The sequence below is a fragment of the Petaurus breviceps genome, unplaced genomic scaffold, assembly GCF_028583685.1.
Source record: "Petaurus breviceps papuanus isolate PSGF00001 unplaced genomic scaffold, PetGlider_PUasm1.0 90667, whole genome shotgun sequence".
Classification (NCBI taxonomy): domain Eukaryota; kingdom Metazoa; phylum Chordata; class Mammalia; order Diprotodontia; family Petauridae; genus Petaurus; species Petaurus breviceps.
This window is the reverse complement of record NW_027187302.1, coordinates 5,505,510-5,513,255: the sequence shown is the minus strand read 5'-3', so window position 1 is coordinate 5,513,255 and position 7,746 is coordinate 5,505,510. Positions and strand designations below refer to the sequence as shown.

The 7,746-nt window shown below is 41.8% G+C and overlaps 1 pseudogene; it reads left to right on the top strand.

Moving 5' to 3' along the window:
* The first annotated feature begins 2,308 nt into the window (after positions 1-2,308).
* LOC138143798 (solute carrier family 35 member C2 pseudogene) lies at positions 2,309-4,267 on the top strand (annotated as a pseudogene).
* The last annotated feature ends 3,479 nt before the right edge of the window (positions 4,268-7,746 follow it).

Below are 7,746 nucleotides of genomic sequence, written 5' to 3'. Positions count from 1 at the left end.
ATCCAGTCTTATCAAGTCTACATATACAATATCTCTTGCATACAACCTTCTCACTCCTAATTTGGACCTTCATCACCTCTCCCTTAGACAAGTATAATAGCTATTTAATTGGTCTCCTTAATTCAAATCCCTCCTCTCTCAAATCCATCCACTGTCCACTTGACTGCTAAATTAACATTCTTAAAACACTGTTCTGACCACATCATCCTCCTGCTTAAGATACTTCTGTGTCTCCCTATTACCTTTGAGATAAAATACAAACTCCTTTGTTCAGCATTTAAAACCATCAACAATCTGCCTTTATAGTCTTATTTAACATGAATCCCCTTCACCAACTCTTTATTACAGTCAAGCTATTCTCTGAAGCTCATGACATCCCTTCTCCCATCTCCATGACTTTGCACAGGAATGCATTCCTTTGCACTTCTGCCTCTTAGGATCCCAAGCTTCCTTCAAAACATAGCTTCCATGCCACCTATGTGGGGCCTTTCTGTTCCCCTAAGCCATGTGCTCTAAGGAAATTTCTTCATATTACTTTGAAAGTTCACCTTGTAACTGTGAAACTGATTGATTTCCCAATCACTTGGAATGGAAGCGTCTTGAGGTCAGGGGTTGTTGAGTTGGACAAAATAACCAAAATCTCCTTCTAATTCTGGATCTGTAATATTGCATTCCTATATATACTTGATACCTTGACACATAGTTGGTACCTAATAAAAAATTGATGGGTTGAATTGAAGAAACAGTTGGAAATATACCGATGATTCTGGAAAAGAAATAAATATTACTGCCTGGTCTGTTGGTAAATTAGCCTTTTCTGGGATATTAAAAAAAAAACTTTCTAGAAAAAAAAAGAGAAGTCCTAGGGAAGAGAAGGGAAGGGAAGGAAATAGGAAAGGAAAAAGGAAAAACAAGAGATCTTTGGCCCTTTCTTGATGTCTATTCGCTTCTACTAACTAGGAAGAGAGAAACATAGTAATCCAATATGGAAAACTTCAGATGACTGGAGCAAGGCACCACAGATTCCAGGGTATCTGGAGGAGAAAGAGGTAGAGAGAAGGAACAGGGACAGTACTGCTTTTGGCAATTTAAATCCTATCATACCCAATTCAGAGTCCATTGGACCCCAGTCACTCTCTTCCCTTTTTTTCCCCCATTCTTACTCTTTCCAAATCCCAAAAGGGCTGGTATAAATAACAAAGGTTGCAAAGAAGAACCATTCCAGGGAGGGACTATTGCTTAAGCAAGCTCAGGATACTCAGAATCATTTGCTTTTCTTGCCCTGCTGAACTCATTTGAGAGTAGTTGTCCAAAAGGTCTTGGGTTCTGTCTACATAACATTTTAACACATGATGGCTAGTATCTTTTTTCATGTCAAATGTCTTACTGAGACTAAACAAATAGTTTTAGGAAAATAGTGGAATTTCAGAACTATAATTTTTTTTTAATTAGCAATTTGGTACTCATAGAATCAAAGGCCCAAACCACTCTGATATTCTTGGCATGCAACTGTTCTCAATACCTTCAAGCTTACTTTAAAATCCCCCATAATCCTGCTGGAAATCATTAAGCAGTGAGTCATGGAGCTCTCTGATGGCCTCCCGTAATGATTTTACCATCCACGTCAGAATTGTTATTTTTTTTTAATCCAGTTCAACAAATTTAGAATCAATTGCTGAAATAACTTCTTGTGAGAGTCCCAATCTTTTTCTTCCTGCCTCTCCAAGAAGAGGAGTAAGGTCAGCAAGTCCCTGGCACCCAAAGCCCTCTAGAGACCAGCTGGCCTAGACTGATAAAAGCTGAGTGTGTCCTAAAAACACTCATTGCTGCCACTTCTGCCCTGATGGGTAGCCTGGCAGTTCATGGTAAAAAGTCACAGACTTAATTTCTTCTATCTCCTGTTTGCAGGACTGAAAGACACTATCCCTAATGCAAGTCAGAGTATGTATGAGCTATAAACTGGAGTTACTATATGTCTCCAGAGTATGCTGTGCCTGGCATATAACAAGCACTGAGCTCAAGATTGTTGAGATTTTCAAGATTGTTGCTCTAACTTTCTTACATTTGTATTATCAGATCAAGACTCTGCTCTTCTCCCCCTCAGCCACACTGCTTAGCCATAGGTAAGTCCAGATCCACTTCTACCCTGAGATCAGGCAGAGAAGAAGATTTATAAAGAACTTTTTTGGCAAGTAAACTTTGTCCCAAGTCCATTCCTGTGTTTCAGTCACTGGAATCATTCTCTTGCTCTACATTGAGGGTTCTGGTTCTAGGAACCATGAACCTTTTAAAAATATATCAAGGCTCTCCCCACCTTCCCAGTACGGTGACTGCAGGAGCCGGGTTCGAACTTCCGGCAGGAGGAGCCCCATCTAGAGCTGCCTGGCTACAGCAAGAAATCCAAGATCCTGTGAGCTCTGCATCCACATAGCCATGGTGAGGGTAGGTGCTATTTACCAGCCACTCAGGTGATATATGATCAGCATAGCCCAGAGCTTCTGTGATCATATGGCCATGTTAAGCCTTCAACTGGGAGAGAACCACCACCGAGAAGAGATGTTTCCACTGAAGTTCTTGGTCCAGCACAGCCAGCTCTTGCTTTGTGTATTGGCTTCATGTGAGAGGGCTGGAGCCCAGCCAGGGCAGTAGCTGCTAGCTCCAACCTCTGCCATTCATCAGTGGACAAAAAGGTGTTTGGGGAATTGCTGTTGCTGCCAATGGGGAGGTGGACCTTCGGCTTGACCTTCATCTAGAAGGTGATGTTGACTCTGGGGCTGGTACTTCTCTATTACTGCTTCTCCATTGGCATCACCTTCTACAACAAATGCCTAATGAAAAGTTTCCACTTCCCTCTCTTCAATGACCCTGCTTCACCTCGTAGTGATATTCTTTTTCTCTGCTCTGTCCCGAGCACTGGCACAGTGCTGCCACCAGCACCCCCGAGTGGTGCCGAGCTGGGCCGACTATCTCCAGAGAGTAGCTCCCACAGCATTGGCAACGGCACTTGACGTGGGTCTGTCTGACTGGAGCTTCCTGTACATCACCATCTCACTCGGGCGGCCCTAGTCCTGGTGGTTCTGCTTATTGCTGGTGGCCTCTTCATGTTCACTTATAAGCCCACACAGTTCAATGGTGAGGGATTTGCCTTGGTGCTAGGGGCCTCATTCATTGGAGGAATTAGATGGACCCTTACCCAAATCCTCCTACAGAAGGCTGAACTAGGTCTCCAACATCCTATTGACACCATGTACCACTTGCCTTTTTGCTATTTTTGAAGGACTACATTTGTCTACGTCTGAGAAAATCTTCCAGGGATCCTCCTGGGTGTACTTGGATCTCTCTTCTTTGGTGGGATACTTGCCTTTGGCTTGGGCTTTTCAGAGTTCCTATTAGTCTCCAGAACCTCCAGCCTGACCTTCTCCATTGCTGGGATTTTTAAAGAAGTCTGTACTTTGCTGCTGGCAGCTCATCTGCTGGGAGACCAGATCAGCCTCCTAAACTGGCTGGGCTTTGCCCTCTGTCTGTCTGGGATATCCCTCCACATCACCCTCAAAGCCCTCAACTCCAGAGGTGAAAGTGGTCCTAAGCCCCACAAAGGGCCTGTCTCCAGCCTGGAGCTACTCCTATGGAACAGGGAGCCTGGTGAGGAGGAGGATGAGGATGAAGGAAAAAAGTACTTTGTGGTCCAAGGGCAACAGCGACCTGCCTGACTGGTAGGGCCTGAACCATCGAGCCCATTTCCTGCACTGATTCTTCTTTGTACACCATTGGAAGCCAACCAGATAGGCAGATCCAAGTACCCTGCCTCATCAGATGGGCAGCAGTGGGCTCTATGATGCCCAGACTCTGGGACTCAGCTGATAAAACGTATCAACATGGAAGATATTGGGGTGAAATATCTGTTATAGTCGTGTTCTTGGTATCCAGGACCAAATGAGAACTGTATGGACCATCAGGGTGAATTAGATATATTACCAGGCCTTGAAAAGGGCAAGACTTGGGTAGGGGTCACAGTAGAGGAGAGGAATGGGCTGGTTCCCCTAGATTGGTTCCCTAAGACCTCTTAGACCAAGAATTGTCATAATTCAGGGGTTAATCAAGGTTGCTATGGGAAGAAAATGTGAACTATAAACTATTCCCCATCTAGGAGAAGGTGGAGGGGCTGGGACCTCAGAACCTGGAAAGCTTCTTTGCTCAGAGAGCAGTTTTATTTATAGTTTGGAAATAAATGTTTTATGGTTCACTGAAAAAAAATATATATATATATCAAAAACTATATTCCAATATAGTTGGTTTCCTTTCCAATCCTATGTATTTCATCTTGTGCATTTAAAAACATGGTTCTGTAACAGCAACCACACTGGCATACCCAGGTTCTTAGATCTGCTTTACTAGAAAAGATAGCTGTTTAAGGGATCAACAGTCTTTTTTAATTGCATTTACTAGTTCAGAGCAAAAGTCAGAACCCTGAACTTCAGAGAAAATACAAACAGAGAAAATGCAAGCAGAGAAATAAAGACCAGCACACAGGGCTCTGACTGCCTGAATCAACTATACACTTTGCATACATCCCTGATTAGAGAAAGACCTTACATCTGAGCAGTTGGGGAGCTCTGAACATACCATCACTCAGAATCTTGACCAGGTAATCACAAGTTCCTTTTAATAAGCAAGCCCCCAAAGCAAAATACCAGCTCAGACTATACATACACACTTCTCAAAAGGCATCACAACCCTGTAATTCAGTGCCTAATTAGAAATTAGCAAAAGGTGTGAAAACCTTCCTACAAGCAAGCCTCCTCTAAGCAAGCTTCCCTTAATAGGCTCCACATGAGGCCTATTAATGGGTGGGGAAAATCTTAAATCCCATTAAGATGAGTGGTTCTGGGGCAGCCAGGTGGTACAGTGAATAAGACCTCTGGGAGACCTGGCATCGTTTCTGGCCTCAGACACTTGGCACCCACACAAAATAACTGTCCGTGTAACCTTGAGCAAGTTACTTAACCCCAATTGCTTTAAAAAAAAAAAATTTAGTGGTTCTGAGAAGGGACCCATAGGCTTTACCGGATTGCTAAAGGAATCCATGATACCAAAAAAAAAAAAAAGGTCAAGAAACCCCAATCTACATAACAGCCTGGATTCTTTTTTTTTTTTTAAAGCAATTGGGGTTAAGTAACTTGCTCAAGGTTACAGGGCCAGTTATTTCTGGGTGTGGTGCTAAGTATCTGAGCCTAGATTTAATCCCAGGTCATCTCGACTCTGGGACCTGTGCTCTTACTCACTGAGCCACCCGGCCACTCCAACAGCCTGGATTCTTGTCCTTTCCTTCCTTAACTACTGACCACGACTTCCATATTTATCTTTGCCTTGCTTTCTTGGCCTTTAGACCCCTAATTTCCCCCTTACCACCATACCCTAGAAGCCAACACCTTTACCTTAACCCTCAAGTTTCTATTATCTTCTAGATAACTACAACTTCAACAACTGAGGGATCCTTAAACTCAAGTTTACTAATACCAGTTCTGAATTCTCCTGCATCTACAAATTAGCATAGGCTGTCCCCTAGTTCTGGAATGAACTGCCTTTTTATTTCTACTTTTTTTTCTTTTTTCGATACCCTCCTTTCCCTGTTCTCTAAATCCTCAAATTTTCCTAGAACAATTTATCTGGATTGTTTCTTCATCCTACTTTGTATCATACTTATACATTTGTAGCACCTGAAGGTACCCTCAAATTCACACAGTGGATCACCCTACACAAGGTTAACTGAGATTCAAGGTGTTCTATGGACAAGTATCCACTTGGTGGATACTTAAAAAAAAAAACAACCTGACCAATATTTTTACTTTTTTTTCTAGACAGTGAATGAACACAACTATGTCAAAGCAAAAGTACTTAATGAAATAGCAAAGTAAGAAAGGTAGCAATAAAATATTTTTCCATGAGCTTTAAGCATTTTCTCCCAAAAAATAAATACTCCATCAGTGGAAAAATTGGACATATATGGGGAGCTTGTATGATCAGAGAACATGTGTTGAAGGGCAACTCATGTCATCAATGCTACTGGATCACTAATGTCTTCTGGTAATTTTATCATGCTGTTTCAGCCTACTCTATTCCCTGATGACCTTTGCTGAGAGCATCAAGTATATGTCTCAGGTGTTGCTCTAAGCCAGTCTTGCCTGGCAGCTTCTCAAGGTTGTTCTACTGGTCCTACTATTGTTACTGAACCCTAAATGAACCGGGTCCAAGGTTATGACACTTACAAATTTAGCCTCTGACTTCATTTAGAGTCCTCAAATTAAGCATTATTTTTTCCTTATAAGAGGAGGTATGAGCCTGCTGTTACTTTTTTTTTTTTTAGTAATAAAAAAGGCATATTGCTATAGTTCATTGCTTACTCAATCATTAAAGTTAGGGGAAAACCTTCAGTGGATTTTCCTCCTATGACATGGGAGGTCTATTTCTTCACATCTTGATTGGAATGGATGTTTCCTCCATATAAGGAGATTCTACACCCTCAGGAAACAAGCTCTTTGGAATTTAGAGCTATTGCAGCTAATAAGTACTTTCAAGATGAAATCTCTTTTCTAAACCTTATTTCCTAATCACCCAGGGCAAGGTCTCAGTCAAAAGTCTCACTCTCACTTAGAATTAGACATTTCTGATTGCTAATCTTCATTCAATCAGAAATAATGCAAAGTAGCAGTCTTCAAACTATTTTTCCTCAAGGCATGCTGGGTTTTGTTTTGTTTTGTTTTGTTTTGCCGTGAAGAATTGCAGCACACTGAACATTTAGCTGCCAACAAAGGAGGATTCTTAAGCAATCAGGTCTCCAGACTTGGACCTAGGGATTCTTCAGCTTCTCCTTTCCTCCCCTACATCTTGCTCCTCTTTTTTCTTTATTTCTAAAGGACTTTAAATCAAAGAAGTGGCTTTGAGTCTCTGGAGATGTTGTTTGACCTTGTGCTCAAAGAGGACCAAAATGACATCACAATATCAGGGTCAACGTACAGTGTGTCCAGCTGTGTCTAATCATACCACTATAAGCTTGGAAGACTCTGCCACAGGTCAGGCACAAATAGTCCATATCTTTGGGGGTAGAGGAACTATTGGAACCTTCTCTTGCCAAACTAGGAAGAGTAGGCAGCAAACTGCACTTGGAAGCAAGATTATGGGCAATGTGGAAAACTTAGCATGTAGGGAGAAGTTTCATCCACCTACATAAGACCTAGATAAACCTAGATATCAAACCTAGATCAACTTGAAGCATGATTGAGAACCACTAGTTTGGAGTCTATCCTTATTACAGCAAGTAGCCAAAGACTCTCAGGGTTTGAGGATCCCTAGTTTCTCAATCCCCAAATTCTTTTGATCTTTCATGCAAATGAGTGGGAAGGTAAAAAGACCCCAAAACAAAACTAATCCCATATTACCCCTGCCTATCCACATTCTTACTTTTAATAGGTAGGCATTTCCATCAAAGAGCTGGCTAATGAGTACATGCTCTCTCTCTCTCTCTCTCTCTCTCTCTCTCTCTCTCTCTCTCTCTCACACACACACACACACACACACAAACACCACTCCATTTAGATTATAAATTCCTTTGAAGGAAGGCCTATGTCATTTTTCAACTTTCTTCTTCCTGTACCTACCCCAGTATTTTACACAGAGTAATAACTTTAAAAATGTTTGCTTGAGTTAATTTAATTTGTTGAAAGAACCAAGAAGATATCTCAGCCAGGT